A 19,447-nucleotide genomic window follows, 5' to 3' on the forward strand; every position below is an offset into this window, starting at 1 on the left:
CAAGCCTCGGGAAATTTAAGAAAATTGAAATCATATCACGTATCATTTCCAACTACAACACTATGAGACTAGGTATCAACTACAGGAAAAAATCTGTAAAAAATACAAACACATGGGGGCTGAACAATATCCTACTAAATAACCAAGAGATCACTGAAGAGATCAAAGATGAAATTAAAAAAATACCTAGAAACAAATGACAATGAAAACACAATGACCCAAAACCTGTAGGATGCAGCGAAAGCAGTTCAAGAGGGAAGTTTATAGCAATGCAACCCTACCTCAAGAAACAAGAAACAGCTCAAATAAACAACCTAACCTTACACCTAAAGCAATTAGAGAAAGAAAAACAAAAAACCCAAAGTTAGCAGAAGGAAAGAAATCATAAATATCAGATCAGAAATAAATGAAGAAATTAAGGAAATGATAGCAAAGATCAATAAAACTAAAAGCTAGTTTTTGAGAAGATAAACAAAATGCATAAACCGTTAGCCAGACTCATCAAGAAAAAAAGGGAGAAGACTCAAATAAATGGAAATTATAATGAAAAAGGAGAAGTAAAGAGTGACACTGCAGAAATACAAAGGATCATAAGAGATTACTACAAGCAACTATATGCCAATAAAATGGACAACCTGAAAGAAATGGACAAATTCTTAGAGAAGCACAACCTTGCAAGACTGAACCAGGAAGAAATCAAAACTAAAAAGAGACCAATTACAAGCACTGAAACGGAAACTGTGATTAAAAATCTTCCTTGTTTGTTACAAAAGCCGAGGACCAGAAGGCTTCAGAGCCAAGTACTATTAAACATTTAGAGGAGAGCTAACACCTATCCTTCTCAAACTCTTCCAAAATATAGCAGAGGGAAGAACACTTCCAAACTCATTCTACATGGCTAACATCACTCTGATAACAAAACCAGCCAAAGATGTCAAAAAAAAAGAAAACTACAGGCCAATATCACTGATGAACATAGATGCAAAAATCCTCAACAAAATACTTGCAAACAGAATCCAACAGCACTTTAAAGGGATCGTACACCATGATCAAATGGGGTTTATTCCAGGAATGCAAGGATTCTTCAATATACGCAAATCAATCAACATGATACACCTTATTAACAAAGTGAAGGAGAAAAACCATATGATCATCTCAATAGATGCAGAGAAAGCTTTTGACAAAAGTCAACACCCATTGATGATAAAAACCCTGCAGAAAGTAGGCATAGAGGGAACTTACCTCAACATAACAAAGGCCGTATATGACAAATCCACAGCCAGCATTGTTCTCAATGGTGAAGATGTGAAACAATTTCCACTAAGATCAGGAATAAGACAAGCTTGCCCACTCTCACCACTATTATACAAAGTACTTTTGGAAGTTTTAGCCACAGCAATCAGAGAAGAAAAATAAATAAAAGGAATACAAATCAGAAGAAGTAAAACTGTCACTGTTTGCAGATGACATGATACTATACATAGAGAATCCTAAAGATGCTACCAGAATACTACTAGCACTAATCAATGAATTTGGTAAAGTAGCAGGATACAAAATTAAGGCACAGAAATCTCCTGCATTCCTGTACACTAATGATGAAAGATCTGAAAGAGAAATTAAGGAAACACTTCCATTTACCACTGCAACAAAAAGAATAAAATACCTAGGAATAAACCCACCAAGGGAGACAAAGACCTGTATGCATAAAACTATAAGACACTGATGAAAGAAATTAAAGATGATACAAACAGATCGAGAGATATACCATGTTCTTGGATTGGAAGAATCAATATTGTGAAAATGACTATACTACCCAAGGCAATCTACAGATTCAGTCCAATCTCTATCAAACTACCAATGGCATTTTTCACAGAACTAGAACAAAAAATTTCACAATTTGTATGGAAACACAAAAGACCCTGACTAGCCAAAGCAATCTTGAGAAAGAAAAATAGAACTGGAGGAATCAGTCTCCCTGACTTCAGACTATACTATACAGTAATCAAGACAGCATGGTACTGGCACAAAAACTGAAAACTAGATCAATGGAACAGGTTAGAAAGCCCAAAGATAAACCCATGCACATATGATCACCTTATCTTTGATAAAGGAGGCAAGAACATATAATGGAAAAAAGACAGCCTCTTCAATAAGTGGTGCTAGGAAAACTGGACAGCTACATGTAAAAGAATGAAATTAGAACACTTCCTAACACCATACACAAAAATAAACTCAAAATGGATTAAAGACCTAAATGGAAGGCCAGACACTATCAAACTCTTAGAGGAAAACATAGGCATAGACATAAATCACAGCAAGATCCTTTTTGACCCACCTCCTAGAGAAATGGAAATAAAAACAAAAATAAACAAATGGGACCTAATGAAACTTAAAAGCTTTTGCACAGCAAAGGAAACCATAAACAAGGCAAAAAGACAGCCCTCAGAATGGGAGAAAATATTTACAAATGAAGCAACTGACAAAGGATTAATCTCCAAAATATACAAGCAGGTCATGCAGCTCTATATCATAAAAACAAACAACCCAATCCAAAAATGGACAGAAGACCTAAATAGACATATCTCCAAAGAAGTTATACAGATGGCCAACAAACACATGAAAGGATGCTCAACATCACTAATCATTAGAGAAATGTAAATCAAAACTACAGTGAGGGGACTTCCCTGGTGGCACAGTGGTAGAGAGTCTGCCTGCTGATGCAGGGGACACAGGTTCGTGCCCCGCTCCAGGAGGATCCCACATGCCGCAGAGCAGCTGGGCCCATGAGCCATGGCCGCTGAGCCTGTGTGTCTGGAGACTGTGCTCCACAATGGGAGAGGCCACAACAGTGAGTGGCCCACGTACCACACACACACACACACACACACACACACACAAAATCTACAATGAGGTATCACCACACACCAGTCAGGATGGCCATCATCAAAAAATCTACAAACAATAAATGCTGGCGAGTGTGTGGAGAAAAGGGAACCCTCTTGCACTGTTGATGGGAATGTAAATTGATACAGCCACTATGGAGAATAGTATGGAGGTTCCTCAATAAACTAAAAATAGAACTACCATAAGACCCAGCAATCCCACTCCTGGGCATATACCCTGAGAAAACCATAATTCGAAAACAGTCATATACCACATTGTTCATTGCAGCTCTATTTACAATAGCCAGGGCATGGAAGCAACCTAAGTGTCCATCGACAGATGAATGGATAAAGAAGATGTGACACATATACACAATGGAATATTACCTAGCCATAAAAAGAAACAAAATTGAGTTATTTGTAGTGAGATGGATGGAACTAGAGACTGTCATACAGAGTGAAGTAAGTCAGAAAGAGAAAAACAAATACTGTATGCTAACATGTATATATGGAATCTCAAGTAAAAAGAAAAGTTCTGAAGAACCTAGGAGCAGGATAGGAATAAAGGTGCAGACGTAGAGAATGGACTTGAGGACACGGGGAGGGGGAAGTGTAAGCTGGGACGAACTGAGAGAGTGGCATGGACATATATCCACTACCAAATGTAAAATAGCTAGCTAGTGGGAAGCAGCGACATAGCACAGGAAGATAAGTTCTGGGTGCTTTTTGTCCACCTACAGGGGTGGGGTAGGATTGTGGGAGGGAGACACGAGATGGAGGAGACATAGGGATATATGTATACATATAGCTGATTCACTTTGTTATACAGCAGAAAGTAACACACCACTGTAAAGCAATTATACTCCAATAAAGACATTAAAAAAATAAGAGGACTTTCATTCATTGTAGCATTATTCATGATAGACAAGATATGAAAAGCCAGATATTCATCAATAGACAAATGGATAAAGAAAATGTGGTATGCACATACAATAGAATATCATTCTGCCTTAAAAACGAAAAAAAATCCTGGCTCTACCTGTAAAGCATTATGCTAAATGAATTAAGTCAGTCACAGAAGGACAAATACTGCGTTATTCCACTTACATGAGTTATCTAAAATAGTCAAACTTGTAGAAGCAGAAAATAAATGATGGTTGCCAAGGCATGGGGAAGGGAAAATAAGAGTTACTGTCCAGTGGGTATAAAGTTACAGTTATACAAGATGGATAAGTTCTAGACATCTGGGGTACAACATAGTGCCTGCAATTAACAAATGGTGGAGTAGCTTGATCAAACACTTAAAAATTTGTTAAGAGGGTAGATTTCATGTTAAGTATTCTTAACATACACACGGAACATGAGGAAACTTTTGGAGGTGATGTGCATGTTTATTTCCTTAATCTTTGTGATACACACATACACGGTGTATGAATGTAATCAAATTCATCAAATTGTAGACATTAAATTTGTGCTGTTTTTTGTACATCATTTATACCTCAATATAGCTATATTAGCAATTTGGAAAGATGTGTACTCAGGGTCAAGATATAAGTTCAAAATTGTAAGATGCTTCAGGGACATTTCCATGTATCTTTTGTAAAGGTATAACAATATTTGACTTTTAAAGCACAAATCATGTCTATGTTTAATAGAGAGGACTCTGATTTTATCTTTCTTCAGCAACTTTATACATAGATGCTACAAATGTGAGTTGAGAAACCAAGTCGTCTAATCTCCCTTTCTAAGCCAAACATCTATTCTTAACTGCAAGAAAATATATATCCTAACTAAAATTCTAAAAAATAAGCTTCAGATACCTAAAAGTTTCCTCAATTTTAAAAAAATATTGCAAGGCAAGAAAACTATGTATTGTTTGTATTTCCACATAAATGCAGAAAAATTGGGGGTTTCCAAATAATGATGAATTATTGGAAAATAATATTACAGAGATCATGCTAATTATAATTGCACATAGCTAGTAAGAGTATGGTATGAACTCTGAAAAAAAATTGAATTAATCTCTGAAAAAAAATATATATATATATTTCTACCTATGTATCATCTATCTATGCACTGTTTCAGAATATTCTAGGAAACATAAGAATATACTGTACACAATTCCATTCACATCCATTAGTCATGAGAGCAATTACCCCATCAAAGTCATGTAGCATTTAGATAGCTCCACTCTACAATTATGAGAGAATATTGGTGAAAACAAAAAATAATGTTTTAGTGTTATTTTAGAAATACATTTGACCTGAGGTCTCTCTGAAAGAATTCTGCATCAGACTTGTGAACCACTAATTTATGGAAAGATTTCCATTCCCAGAACGTTTATATTTATTTTAATTTCTAGGAAATGGTTCACTTTGCCAGCTTCCTTTTCCCTTCTCTGATATGTATATGTGTGAATTGAATATAAGTAAAGAAAAAGATAAACATGTTGAACTCTTTCATACCAAGGAAGTATGCAAGCATAACATATTTTCTAACTCAGGCACAAAATCACTGAGACTCTGGTTTTATATTTTTACTGATAATAAAATTACACTTTGAGTATTTCAAATATGATTATTTTCTTCTAAGTTTCCAATTCACTTTTCAAATTACTTTTAAGTATTTATTGTTTCTTTTCTGAAATTAGAGTATAAATTGTGTGTTCCATTCATTGTAAAAAAATTGAAAAATAGAGTGTAAAGAATATTAAAATTATCTGAAGACTTGGTATACTCAATGAATCACACAGTTTTATGAATTCCCTTACCATTACAATAATATTATTTATTATTTATAGAACATACAAGAATAACCTCCATTTTAAAGTACTGTTATACTCTAGGGGTGTGTGTGTGTGTGTTTGTGTTTGTGTAGGTTTGTGTGTGTATGAATGTCTGAGTATGTGGATATTCTCTTACATTTGTATTCAACAAAATGCTCTACAACTAGGTTTTCTATTATTTTCATTGATCTAATAGGTTTATTTTTTTGTTCTAGTACATCATTGCTTTACCTTTTATAAAGAAATAACGTATTTAAACATAAGATAGTAAAACTAGCCTGCATTTTTTCAAATATGTTTGACATCTACTATTTCTTTTGGATTTGTATTGAAATTTTGGAGTAACTTTATGTAATTGAAAAACAGGCTTATGGTGATAGAGTACATTTAAATAGAAATCTTACTCAGAATCATTTATAGTATTAATTTAGACAAGTATTCAATCATATTGTGTATTATATTTTGATCAGTATTGAATATTTATAATGGAATGAACTTCTAGGAAACTTTTAGGAAATAACGTGTCATTTGGGTTATTTGGTGAAATGGAATATTCATTCTATTTTAGTTTCTATCTTGTTTTAAACACATATAATTTCTATCCTATTATCATTGATATATATGAGAGTTACTGACTTCTATAATTTTATGTTGTAGCAGAGTAGTGTGTCCAACTCTTATTGTATATGTTCTAATGATACGTTAGCTTCCTATAATCTTTCCAAGTAGAAAGTCACATCCTCTCTTAATTAGAGCAACTAGCCAAAATCTATCAGTCTTTTCCATTGTTCTTCCTCTTCTTGCAGGACATCATTAAATAACTGTGGTGGGCATTCCCGTCTTATTTTCAATTTTTTAGTAAACTGCTGCTAGTGATTTACCATTAAGTATGTTACTGCTTAATAGGTTGATTTAATCATCATGTTCAAGATTCTCTTTTATCTCAAATGATGGTATTTTCTTTTCTAAAATAACCCATTCCTTTATGTTTGAATATCTTTTCAGAAGTTCCCTGGTGATATGTATCATACAATTAATTTTCAGATAGAGTGAGATTAGCCATAGTCTTGTATTTCCCAAAGGACAGCGTGTGAAGCCTGAACTTGGCTTAGATTTAACTTCTAGTATTACAGTGGGATCCTTTATTAAACTATAATTGTTGGGCAGGTTTAGATGCAGCCAATTAAGTTTGTACTTTTTAGCATTGTCCAGACATGCACTATTAAGATACTACTAAAATCACTATACTACTGCTTCATTTTCTAATTCTCTGAGTTGATAAAATACATGAGAAAATGCAATCCTTTGATACCCTGCTCCTAGGAATCTTCCTCTTTGTGCTGCTACCTCTTAATTTAATTAATATTTCTATAAATCTCACCATCCCCTACCTCTGCTTTGCATTATTTTCCTTGGAAATTGCCATTTCTGAATAGGTTAATTTAAAATGATCTCAGTCACTATTCATTGTTTACTATTATTCAATAACTTTCAGGGGAGAAATAGCATCTGAGTGATTGAAAATCAACTTACATTGCAAAAAGATGGCCACTTAAATGTCTGGTTAGTATAATTTTATTCTTTTTGGTTAGAAGACTGAATGGTGAGGTGTAAATCATGACTCTTTCCCTTGTTTCAGTTAAATTCAATGTGTTCAAATTTGCGTGCCATGAAATAAAATACGGATAGTTTAATGTTTTCCTCTAGCCATTTCTATAGTAGATTGTTTACAAAAATGACTTTAATTATCCTACTCTCTGTAATCATGTCCTTGCAAATTGATTTTGCAATGCTTTTCATCGAGAAAAGGAGTCTCCTCCACTTTTTGAATCTAAGTTGACCTTATGATTTATTTTAGTTAGTATATTACAAAGTTTCAGGTTTCTAGTTCTAAGCCGTAGCCTTCAATATCTGAGTGCTTCAAGTCTCCCTTTTGGGTCTCTTCCTCTACTGTGGAACAAATGCTGGAGGAGAGCTCAGATTTCCAGACATCCGTTCTAGATCAGCAGTCAACAGAGCTGCCTACAGGTAGCCACAGACACATGAGGGATCAGAGCTGAAATCAGATAAATCTACTCAATCTATCATTGTAATAATGAGTCTGACTCTGTTTGATATTTGGCTGCTGACAACTTTGGGGCCTTATCTCTTCCTCTTTCCCTTCTGTCTCAAATCTCAGAAAGCTGATAAGAATATCTGTGTACTCCCTCTTGTGGTGCTCACAGAATTTAAAACCATATAAGCCCTTTGCTGCACACAAGAAACACACCCTGGTGCCACTCCCTAACCACTGTGAAAACCCAAGCCAGTCTCCTTTCCATGCACTCTCCAGCCATTTTTAGGCCAGCTTGGAAACCTTTCCTGCCCTGCTCTTACCAAAATATCTCATTATATAAGTAATAAACTTTTTTATGTCCTCTTCTTCTGTGTGTGCGATCATCTGTCTTGACATTTGGGGGTGGGAGGAGCTGGCATATCCTGTTTCTGGAGAATGTCTAAAACAGCCATAGACTTATGAGTCATATAATTAGTATTGTTTTAAGCCATTGAAGTTTACAGGTGTCATTATGATTATATTTAAGAAAGATTATATTTAGAAGCATATAGCATATTTTTGGTTTTGTTTTCAGAGTTGTGGTATATTTCTGTACATGAGCATGGATTATCTTTAAGAGTGTCTTATAAGCATTTTAAAATAACAATGAAGGACACTTCATGAATGACAATCAACCCAATGTCACTTTTAGTGAGAAATCTAAAACGAAAAACTAAGGAGCTCTATTATTTATCTCTTGTTACAATAGATATTTATTACTTCACAATTTTCTATGAATCAGAAGTCAGGCATTGGTTTATCTGGGTCTTTTGCTTAGGACCTCACAAGACTTCAATAAACATGTAGGATAAGGTTGAAGTCTCATTTGAATTCTGACTAGGGATGGATCCACTTTCAAACTCACTCAAATTTTTAGCAGAATTCAGTTCTTTGCATCTTTAGAATTGAGGACTCAATCATCTTTCTGTCTGTCAGGCAGTGACTTCCCTCAGTGACTAGAGGCCTCTCACAGTGACTTGCCAAGAGGGTTTCCAAAAATGGCTGCTTGCTTGTTCAAACTCAGCAAGGAAGAGAGAAAGAAACTCCATCAAGATGGGTTCTCCAATTTTATGAAATGCAATCATTTAGTAGCAAAAACATAATCATATATATCCTGACATGATTCTCATTTTCTGTTGATTAGAAGCAAGTCACGTGTTCTGCCGACATTCGAAAGAGATCACGTAAAGGCATGAATATCAGAAAATAGGGATCATGAGGGTCATCCTGAGAGTCTGGTTGCAAAAGGACAAATTTTCTGCAAATCCATTTGTTCACTTAAGCTAATATATTATTTCTAGCACAAAGGGAATTATTGAAACTTGATTAGATAATAGTTTTTTCAAATTATGTAATGGCTAGAATTATTTATTTTATTTTTTGTTTGTTTGTTTGATTATAGTACCATGAAAACTTCGATTATGATTAAAGTTTCGATTATGATTATGATAATGCTTACCTGATTTCAATTTCAGCTTTGAAACATGACCTCTTTTAACCATAAAAATTTATTTACTAATTCTAAATGTCTGTTTCTTTGGCTGAAAAATAGTGCTAACAATGATGCCTGCTTCATAGCATACCATGAAGCTATCTTAGCTTTATTTTCAAAACAAAGCAAATTTGAAAAATATGTTTATTACTATTTTTATATTACTCTTTTGGCATTTAACTCTGTTTTGGCCATAATATTATGAAATCATATATGAAAGTGAATTTGGAAGCAGCAATTGTTAGGAATAGTGACTCTGGAAACATACCTAGAAGCATGCAGATAAGATCACAGCCTGTGCTTTGTTATATATATATATATATATATATGAAACCAATGTTAATGTGATACTGAATAAGTAAGCTTTATAATACAGTATGCAAATTTATTAATAGATAATACAATAAAATGATATTTAGGAAATCCACATTTTTACATTTGTACTAGTTCTAAGTGGAATAACTAATTAGGCTCTTTTCTTGTTCCTTTGAAGAAAATACCTTTAATTTAAACTCATTTGGTAAATAAAAATATCTGGTCTGAAGACCTGTAATTAATATTATATAACTTGTGTGTATTAAAGATCCAGTTTTTATTTATTACTCTTGATGCAAGCTGTTTCTAAGTTTATTTAATGTGTTTATGCTTTCTTATGACTTTTAATTTGAATAAAATAGAACCATATGTTTTATTTTTATATTACTTTATATAACTAATAATGTTCTGGAAAATGTGCCTCTAATATATTAAATCAATATTTAGAGTGATTCAAATTAGATGACTGAAACATTTAACTATAATATTGAAAAATACAGTACATAGAATTTCTAAGTATTGTGAAAAATTTGATAATTTTATGGTGAAAAAGAGAAATAAAGTCAGTCAGATATTAAGAAATAATAAGACAGAATTAGAAAGTTCTCTAAGACTAAAGAAAATAAAACATTATGACTGCAGTAAAGGCATTTTCAGGAAATAACTGAAGGGAATATAAACATACATTACAGAACTAGAACTAGATACTTGAGATGGAAAAATGTGAAAAATAAAAAATCTATTTGTTTTGAATTTGATAAGCACCACTTACCACACCTTCCTCTTCTTACCGTTTATGCTATATGATGGTTAATTTTATATGCCAGCTTGACTAAGCTATAACACCCAGTGATTTAATTAAACACTAAGTGTTGCTGTGAAGGCATTTTGCAGATGGGATTAACATCTACATCTACAAGTTGACTTTAAGCAAAGTAGATTACCTTTGATAATGTGAGTGAAACTCACCCAACCACATGAAAGCCTTAAGAGCAAAAACTGAGTTTTCCCCAAGAAATTCTTACTCATGACTATAATGTCAGCTCCTGCCAAGTTTCCAGCCTGCCAAGCTACCTAATTTTAGACTCAGGACTCCAACATCAATCCCTGCCTGAGTTTTGAGATTGCTGGCCTGATTTATGAATTTTGTACTTACCAGCCCTAACAATCACATGAGCCAATCCTTAAAAAAAGAAAAAAAAAATCTCTTAATACATGCACATATAAATACATATATGTGTATATATGTGTGCATAGATCTAGACATAGATTGACAGATATAGATATAGATATAGATACATATATAGATATATCGTATTGGTTCTCTGGAGCACCCTGCTTAATACTGGCATCAATTCTAAACCAGTATTAAGTTTTTCCAAACTACTCAGTTTTTCCAAAAAAATTCCAGACCTTTTTTATCTCCACTGACTTTTAGTTTTTATTACTACTTCTTGTTTGAGGTCCCACTCTGTCTTTATAATTATTTATTTTCACTTGCTAATATGGATTGCCACCCCACTGTAATTTGGTGCTTTTTAGAAAACCTAGATTTCATAGCCCCACCTTTGGGCTAGAATCCATGGGAGAATCCTAAAGTCAAAACTTCCCAACTCTCTGATCATTCCTCAAATCAGAATATTCTAGTACTGCCCCCAAGCCAGTTTCTTTTGATCTATCCCATATTTATTTGATATCACCCTATATGCATCCTTCATAACATTTCCCAGAATTTGTAATTGTGAGTAATTGCATATTTTTAAAGTTTAATATTTTACTCCACTAACCAGGCAATAATATCCATGAGCTAAAGATTCTTTTTTTTTTTATAACTGTGTGCCCTGTTCCTGTAGGGTTTGGACATTAAGTTGATGAAAGTATTTTTACTGAAAGAGCAACAAGAATGTGTTTCATTGATAGAGAAATGTTGTGAATTTTCCTTTCCCTTTCAGTAGAATCTTCATTGATTAAAAACACTGCTGTACTGAAATGTTACATTTCCTGGGTGATTGAAAAGATGTAGGAAAGGGCAAATGTATTTAAAAAAAAAAAAAAAGTGGTTTTGTTTTGCTTGCCTTAGCCAAGTCTCAGCAGCAGGTGTAGTTTGTTTGCATGATCCTTAATTAACATGACACCAGCTCTTGGGAGAAGGTCTTCCCCACACCAAAGAGAAGAATAGCTCAAAAATATCAGCAAGGGAAACAGGAGGTGTTTACCCAGTGTTAATTAGTGGTATGCATATGTGACTGTAACTCCATTGGGCTCTCTGAGGCTGGTTGGATCTTGGTCAGCATCCTATCTTTGTCTCTAATCTTCATTCCTTATCACCATGTGAAACCCTATTGCTTGCAGCTCCTTGGCCCAAACTAATGTCATGATTCATGTCTTTCTCTTCACAACTCCCAGTCCACAAATTCATCATCTTATCTCCAATGGGGCTGAAGGATTAGCTGATGACATTATTTTCTTTCAGAAAGAATATGTGTCATTTTTTTAATCACATGACATTTTATTTTTGATTTTCAAGAGTCTATTTTTCGATAATCAAGTTATTAGTATTTAAGGCTTTTACCTCTGCGTTCTCAGTAAGTCAACCATAATACACCTAGAGGCAATGTGGGTAGAACGGTATTTATATGAATGTTCAAAAAGAGTAACATAAACATGAACATTTCAGGATACAGTCCAGTTACAAATGGATGAATGAATACATGATTAGCTGGGTGGGTGGGATGACTGGGAAGATGATAATGAAACACGAGTGTCACACAAACACAGCATATGTTCAAAATACAATTTGATACTGAATAATCAATAGGCAATATGGAAATCAAAGTTTGTTTTTCTTCTGTTGATAGTATTAAAACATTTTAACTCTCTGATGGATATTTGTTGAGAGTTTTAGGGAAATCATGTTTTTCATCCATTTCTCTACTGTTCTGCGATTTATTCAGATTTTGAAGTTTATCCATCTATTTCTGTTTACACTCTAAGAAAGATATTTCACTTGATTAAATAACTTGCTCAATGTTTTACAAAAAATAGGAGACAAATTTGGTCTGGGGGCACAGGGCCTTGACTCTGTTCTTTTCTTTCCATTGTTCCAGGCTGTCACATTTATATATTTCTGAAGTAAAATTAACTAATCAGAAATAGTGGAAACTGTCAGTACTTTGGTTTTGAATCAAAGGCATAAATAGAGATACGGTCTGACACAATTTAAAATGTTTTATCGTTTTATTTTTTGATTCATTTCATAATATCTTCCCTAATGATATTTTGAATAACCTAAAATTTATCAAAATAATTATATTCCTAACCTATTTTACTGGATTATGTGACCAAACAGATTTGCAATATCTTTATTTATTACAGTTACAATTAAACAGCTTTCATTTATGAATGCATAAAAGTATACTTTCTTTAGTTATAAAGTACATGATTTCACAATTTACTGTAACCATTTGATATTTTTATAACAGAATTGGTGAGTAATGAAACACTTTAATAATTATAGAATTTACAATGGTTAAACTGCACAATATACTTGCTACTATTTTGAAAAGACATAGGAATAATTTGCATAATTTACACTCATATGATTCACTTCTAAGTGTAGTGTGATGCACAGTACTAAGCTGATTAATCTTTCCTTGGTTTACTATCCAGAATGTGGTCAGAGTTTTAGTGAATTAATTTGACCACCATTATGTGTAATGGGCTGAAGTTACATTAATCTACTAAGTGATATACCCATCAAAGCTTATGAAGAACTAATTCATCTGAATAAGAACTAATAATATTGATTATATTTTCAACACAAGGAAAGAACACTATGCATAGTTTTGTAACTTAAAATTAAACTTTAGTCTATGTAAAAAGATACATATTTATTTTTTCAAAACACTAGTTAATTTTTCATAGGGTGATGGTAGTTGAAGAAATGTGGTGGGTAGCATTTGTTAGGGAGAGTACATAATTATATTAACCCAAGTGTAACAAATGTCTAAAATGTACTATTATTAATTTTAATGCATAATAAAATATAAATTACAACTCCATGAAGAGAATTAAAATGGAAGATTATAAAAGATCATTATAGATTCAATTTGGTAACTCTTTCATATTCATTAATAATCCCCCAAGTGAGAAATCATCAGCACTGGGAATGTACCCTTAGCCAGAAAATCAGTTAAATTTTCTACCTTAGTTCTTAACTTTCTTTAATGTAAGTACATACAAACACACACACGTACACATCCTATGCACATGCACACCATACATACACAAACACCCCATATAATTTACTTAACATGAATAATGTTTTAAAAGAATATATAAGTTAAATATAAAATTATTTCTGATACTCTTACTAGAATCAGTATGCATTTTTTAATTCAATGGTTATTTAAATAATTTTTAGAACTTTTAAATCTATGACGTGTTATGGACTGTTGTATCCCCTCAAAAATTTTCTGTTGAAATTCTAATCTCTAATGTGATGATGTTAGGAGGTGGAGCCTTTGGGAAATGATTGTCTTGAGGGTAGAACCCTCATGAATGGGATTAATGACTTTATGTCCTTTCTGCCATATGAGGACACAGCAAGAAAACAGTTGTCTACGAACCAGGAAGGGGGCCCTCACCAGACATCAAGTCAGCAGGTGCCTTATTCTTGCCCTTCTCAACCTCCAGAACTATATGAAATAAATGTTCTTTAAGTCACACAGTCTATGGCGGTTTATTATAGAAACATGAATGGACTAGAATAGCATATATTTGAAAAATATGATCAGTGAGAAATGTATGGTTTAAGTTTGAATGAGTTTGATTATTATGAAAAGATATTTGTTATAATGCCACTTGAATGCAGAGTTCTGATACAATTGCTTAGAGTCAAATATTAAGGCATCAAACATTGAGGCATGTCCCTCAATTTATGCCAAAAAAAATCAGTTTTAAAACACTAATATTGAAAAAATCTGAAGACATATTAAAACATAAAATCCTAGGAAAGAATGAAGCTTGACAGATTTACTGCAGAGAAATTGAAAGGTTCTATGTCACAAAGACCATGCATAAAGCTAAAAGCAAATAATAAAATCAGGAAGATACTTGATTGTTTATATTTTCACATAATCTTTATTAAATTATAAAAAAGTAAATATGAATTTGGAATTGAATAACAGTCTCCATACACTTCAAATATGATAATTTGCCAGCTTCCTCTTACTTTCTCACCAAGAAAATCTACTTTCAGGCCTGAGATTTATTTTCCTTCCTCCTCTCTCTCTTTTTCTCTCTCCTTCACTCTTCACAGACATATATATATATATTTTTTACAAATATATAATTATATGTATAAAGTATTACCCTTCCAACTTGTTTCTTTGTCCCACTGGGAAAAAATATCTTAGACATTTATTTGTGTCCACAGATACGGATAAAAACTGCTATTTATGGCTGCATAATTCTCCATATATCCTAACATATGTGGAACAAATTATTATGTATGGCTGTATAGTCATCCATTCACTGTAATTTAGTCAAATTTTGCCCTGTTGATGGACATCCACATTTTTTCTAGGTTGAATGTAATTTTATGACTTCTGAGCTCTGTGAGGCCCATCCTAGAATTGTCCGGTTTCCTGAAAGGAGAGCTCCTTTTGTAAAGGGTCTGTGGCTCATTTGCATACTGAAGCTTTGGCCCGGGGTTCTGTGACAATGTTGGCTTTGTCCTGCTTCTGCCACATCTCTGCCTCAGATCCCCAGACCATGCGACAACTCTGCCTCCCGAAGCAGTTATCTTCCTCAACTTCAGCCCATCATTCCCTAATTCATTTCTTGTTTTTGTGCTATACAACTTCTGCGACTTTTGCTATGTTCTTTGTACTGTAGAATACCTGTATTGTGCTGACCGTTAACGTGCTCTACTTTCCCTGACTCTTTGAAATTCTGATCCCTCATTACCAGTAAAATAAACTACAGTAAGAACTGAATGCAAAGACTGCAGGATTATTTTTTCCATCATGAAACTCTCTACTACCATCACCAACTCCCCCTGCTGTATACATAAAAAGACAGAGTTATGCGATGCACACACACAAGACCTACATGCACAGAATATCTATAACAAGCTAAGGAGAAATGATCTAGTAGGAATGGGGCAGAGGGAGGATAGGAAACCTATAATAAAGCTATATATGCAGAAGAACACTGTAGTAACTCAGAATATATAGTACAAAGTAATTAGCAAGCAGCAACATTCTCCAAAGATACTTTATTCACAGATTTGAAAGACTGGAAAAATGAATCAATTGTCTATATCAGAAGTAATTACATGGGTGAGCCCTCCCACCTCTGTTGTGCTGGGGAAGATGTAGCAGCCTCTTCTCCAAGCCACCCCTTTGCCTCCCAACTTCTCTGGGGCTCTCGGCCGCCCGACCAGGGGCCCCAGGGCCGCAGGCTCAGCCGAAGACCACGGGCTCTGTGTCAAGCCAGCAGTTTGGGGGTTTGCTGCGCCAACGCACCTGAGGAGGCGCCGGAGGAGCCGCAGCTGCTGCACGGTGCCCACACCTCTAAGTGGTTCACTGTGTGCATGGGGTTCGGCTTCCTGTCCATGACCTCCCGTGCTGGGGTCACGCTCAACACCCCGCCCCCTGGCCCGTGGATGACTTTGTGCACCAGAGTAAGCTGCACATGGAGGGCTTCCGGAGCCTAAAGGAGGGTGAGGCCATGGAATTCACCTTTAAGAGGTGTGACAAGGGCCTGGAATCTCTCCGAATCACTGGCCCTGGTCGAGTATTCTGTATTGGGAGCGAGAGGCAGCCCAAAGGGAAGAGCATACAGAAAAGGAGATCAAAGGGAGACAGGTGCTACAACTGTGGAGGTCTAGACCATCATGCCAAGGGATGCAGACAGCCACCCCATCCCAAGAAGTGCCAGTTCTGCTAGAGCATCAACCATATGGTGGCCTCGTGGCCACTGAAGGTCCAGCTGGCTCCCAGCTCACAGGGAAAGCCAGCCTACCTTCGGGAGGAGGAAGAAGAGATCCATAGCCCTGCCATGCTCCCAGAGGCCCAGAGTTGAGCCACAGTGGGTGGGGGGCTATCCTTTTGTGATCAGGAAGTTTTGAGGAGCAGGCATCAATAAGCAGAGTGGAGACATGTGGACAGCGTGGGTAGGGGGCAGCTGGCACCGCCATATATCTCAGGCCGGGGGCCAAAACATCCTCCTCTTCCCTCCTGGTGGGGGGAGGGGGGAGGCAAAGGAACTCCAATCATGCTCTATCCAAATGCACATGAGGGCTCTGGGTGGGTAACCCTACCTACATGCTTTATCTGAGTCTCCACCCGCAGAATCTTCAGCTTTTGAAAGTGGCCTGGATAGGGAAGTTGTTTTACTCTTAAAGAAGGATTTGGAAGAATATTTCCCAGCCAGAGTGAAAAGATTAAGCATGAGACCAGATTGATGGGCCCAACCCACAAGCCATTACATTCTGTGGGAGGGAATATCTCAGGCGTAAGGCAGGGTTTTCCACCTGTTGTCTCCTCATAACCCCCTCTTGGGATAAAGTGCTGAGAACTGTCCCAAGCAGTGGGTTGTAATGATAGGCAAAAGGGGTGGTTATGGGAACAACTGTAGACCTGCTGCTTCTAGGCTCATTCCCACCCCATTCTGGGCCAATACAATTTTATCTATTTGCTTCCTTGGATGACTATACCTTGGGTTCCACTTTCTCTAGGATGCCAACTGCACTAGCTGTGTGCGAATGACATATCTTGTGCACTTTAACTTTTTTTCCGTAATATAAGTATTCTGGCTTTGTATTTTTGTGTATTTTAATCTAAGGTCCTCATTCCTGCTCTGTGTTCTCAGGTACGTGAGCAATCTCAGGGATAAGTCGGCAGCAGCTCGGGGTCTGCACAGCAGGAATACCTTTTGTTTCTATGTCACCGGAGAGAACAACTATTTGGAGCATAGAGCCTAATTGAGCTACCTCATTTTTGCCAATTAGAGCTGGCTTTTCTGCCATAGTGTTCTCTTGAAACTCTACCATCTTCAGTGTTTCATGGGAGACTAGATTTAGCTGGGTTGCCCCATGACTTGGTCTCCTTGTACTGAAAGATTGGAAATTGGTCTGATCAGGAAAAGGTGGTGCAGAGAGGTTAGGAGAGGCTGGGCCAGGTAAAAGGTGCAGAAAGGGGCGGCTAAATTAGGCAAAGGTCATCTGTACATGTGATAAAGGATTCCTTTTCCAGACCTCTAATCCCAGGGCACAGGACTTGCTTTACATGCCAGATGCATCCGTCACTGGATTGGGCTAGGCCTACCATGCACAACAGGGTGTATGTGTGTGTTTTTGTAAAGAATGTGACTTGGTAAGGATAGGTTTTAAGAACGATGCCTCTGTACCCATCTTGAGCTGCCCAGGGATGTGTATATGAAGCAAGGACAAGATCCTTAACTTTTAACAATTCTGGGCTTTTCCTCCTTGGTTTGCAGAGAGACCATCAGCCATGGCTTCTCTGTGGTTCCCAGAGCCAGTGTCCTGCCCTGCTGCAGCAGTGATTAGTGTCATGGATTAGCTAAAGGAGAAAAGGGGGTTTCGTTTACATGCTGTGAGCTCACTGCAAAACTACCTCACTTTGTTGTAATGGGGCAAATGCGGTAGAACGCATTGGGTGATGTGTGTCTGATCCTGGGTTCTTGTCTCCCCCAATTGCTGCCCCCCTCTAGTTATTATATTTGTCTGGGCTTTGTAGGACTTCACAAGTAGCTGATTTGGTGATTGCTAGGTGGCTTAGTTTATGTAAATATAATGTGTTGGTCTTCTCCATGTTCTTTTGGGGTTTTATTGTTTAGAAACTTTTTATATTGAGAAAAATAGCCAAAGTATCTTTGACTAAAGGTTCTGTACCAGGCAAAAAGATCTGAAATATAGGCTCGGGGGCCCCTCACCTTGAAGTGAGGGGTCTTAAACCACACTTTTGTGTTTCTCTTCCCCTATTTCCTATTTCAAACAAGATCTTATGTCCTAAAAACTAGATTCCTACCCCTTTGTCTTTCCCCCTTCATGCTCCCCCAAAATAGTCCATACACCTCTGTTTAATTTGTGGGGTGTCTGTGATTAAATGATTTGTGCAAAAATCCTGAAGAAGTTAAGAACTCTCCATCCCTTGTTCCCAGTCTCCTGAGTCATGACCGTTCCTTGATGTGATTCATGTCAAACAGACTGCTGCCTTTGGATGAATTAAAACCTAGTTTAATCTCTAATCCTAGGTTGGAGAGAAGCAATGAGGGGGCCTTCCATGTAGACAGTGGGGTTGGGAGACCACAAAAGGAAAGATGAATGTATATCCAAGTCACTCAGGAACTTCTATGAAGGTGCAAGAAACGTCAAAGTGGCCATGAGATTGTTTAATAGGAGATGGATGAATGTAACTCCATGTTTACTGCTAGAAACCAAAGCTTTCTGTGAAATCTTGAATTTACGTGGAGGAAGGGAGAGTAGAAAAACATGTACCTGTCTGCTCTTTCCCTCATCGTTTCCCCTCATTCCTGAACTGCAGGTGAATGAGCCTCTTTGGGCTTTGGCGACCCCATCTAGGCAGTGTTTATTTGACGGTAAATTTTGCTGTGCCAGGTACTTCCCTTCCCATTTGCTATCATTTTATAACACACATGCTGACCCTTTTCCCTTCTCCTTCTTTTCCTTGGGAAAATACAATGAATAAAGACTTACTGGTACTGAAAAAAAAAAAAAGCAATTACATGACATTATATGAATATGCAAGTCACCAGAGGAATGATGTTCATCATGGCTTGATTGATGTAAAATTATAGAATAAAAAACATTTTATTCTTTTTACTCTCAG

At 36.0% G+C, this 19,447-nt stretch overlaps 1 pseudogene; it reads left to right on the forward strand.

The window, feature by feature from the left end:
* LOC132422494 (protein lin-28 homolog A pseudogene) overlaps window positions 1–16,658 on the forward strand; it is a 33,565-nt pseudogene extending 16,907 nt beyond the window's left edge.
* The last annotated feature ends 2,789 nt before the right edge of the window (window positions 16,659–19,447 follow it).

This window comes from Delphinus delphis, chromosome 3, assembly GCF_949987515.2.
Source record: "Delphinus delphis chromosome 3, mDelDel1.2, whole genome shotgun sequence".
NCBI lineage: Eukaryota > Metazoa > Chordata > Mammalia > Artiodactyla > Delphinidae > Delphinus > Delphinus delphis.